The sequence below is a fragment of the Austrofundulus limnaeus genome, unplaced genomic scaffold, assembly GCF_001266775.1.
Source record: "Austrofundulus limnaeus strain Quisiro unplaced genomic scaffold, Austrofundulus_limnaeus-1.0 Scaffold1864, whole genome shotgun sequence".
NCBI lineage: Eukaryota > Metazoa > Chordata > Actinopteri > Cyprinodontiformes > Rivulidae > Austrofundulus > Austrofundulus limnaeus.
Genome location: NW_013954266.1, coordinates 15,147 through 16,471, shown reverse-complemented (window position 1 = coordinate 16,471; position 1,325 = coordinate 15,147). Strand labels below are relative to the sequence as shown.

Genomic DNA, 1,325 nt, shown 5'->3' with positions numbered 1-1,325 from the left:
TCAGTCTGGACTCGGATCAGTCTGGACCTGGATCAGTCTGGACTCAGATCAGTCTGGACCTGGATCAGTTTGGACCCTGATCAGTCTGGACTCGGATCAGTCTGGACCCGGATCTGTTTGGACCCGGATCAGTCTGGACTCGGATCAGTTTGGACCCTGATCAGTCTGGACCCGGATCTGTTTGGACCTGGATCAGTCTGGACCTGGATCAGTCTGGACTCGGATCAGTCTGGACCCGGATCTGTTTGGACCTGGATCAGTCTGGACCTGGATCAGTCTGGACCTGGATCAGTCTGGACTCGGATCAGTCTGGACCTGGATCAGTCTGGACCCGGATCAGTCTGGACCTGGATCAGTCTGGACTCGGATCAGTCTGGACTCGGATCAGTCTGGACCCGGATCAGTCTGGACCTGGATCAGTCTGGACCTGGATCAGTCTGGACTCGGATCAGTCTGGACTCGGATCAGTCTGGACCTGGATCAGTCTGGACCTGGATAAGTCTGGACTCGGATCAGTCTGGACCCGGATCAGTCTGGACCTGGATCAGTCTGGACCTGGATCAGTCTGGACTCGGATCAGTCTGGACCTGGATCAGTCTGGACCTGGATCAGTCTGGACTCAGATAAGTCTGGACCTGGATCAGTCTGGACTCAGATCAGTCTGGATTCGGATCAGTCTGGACCTGGATCAGTCTGGACCTGGATCAGTTTGGACCCGGATCAGTCTGGACCTGCATCAGTCTGGGCCTGGATCAGTCTGGACTCAGATCAGTCTGGACCCGGATCAGTCTGGACTCGGATCAGTCTGGACCTGGATCAGTCTGGACCTGGATCAGTCTGGACTCAGATCAGTCTGGACCTGGATCAGTCTGGACCTGGATCAGTCTGGACCTGGATCAGTTTGGACCTGGATCAGTCTGGACCTGGATCAGTCTGGACCTGGATCAGTCTGGACTCGGATCAGTATGGACCTGGATCAGTTTGGACCTGGATCAGTCTGGACTCGGATCAGTCTGGACTCGGATCAGTCTGGACACGGATCAGTCTGGACCTGGATGAGTCTGGACCTGGATCAGTCTGGACTCGGATCAGTTTGGACTCATATCAGTCTGGACCCGGATCAGTCTGGACTCGGATCAGTTTGGACCTGGATCAGTCTGGACCTGGATCAGTCTGGACTCAGATCAGTCTGGACCTGGATCAGTCTGGACCTGGATCAGTCTGGACTCGGATCAGTTTGGACTCATATCAGTCTGGACCCGGATCAGTCTGGACCTGGATCAGTCTGGACTCGGATCAGTCTGGACTCATATCAGTCTGGACCC

At 55.2% G+C, this 1,325-nt stretch overlaps 1 long non-coding RNA gene across 2 annotated transcripts in view; it reads right to left on the bottom strand.

Moving 5' to 3' along the window:
- LOC106536537 (uncharacterized) overlaps positions 1-1,325 on the bottom strand; it is a 6,371-nt gene that overhangs the window by 2,242 nt on the left and 2,804 nt on the right. For both annotated transcript variants that reach the window (XR_001312557.1, XR_001312558.1), the window contains exons 2-3: positions 908-1,211; positions 12-827 (exon numbers count right to left, since the gene is read on the bottom strand). This is a non-coding gene — a long non-coding RNA (uncharacterized LOC106536537). The remainder of the gene's footprint in view (positions 1-11; positions 828-907; positions 1,212-1,325) is intronic.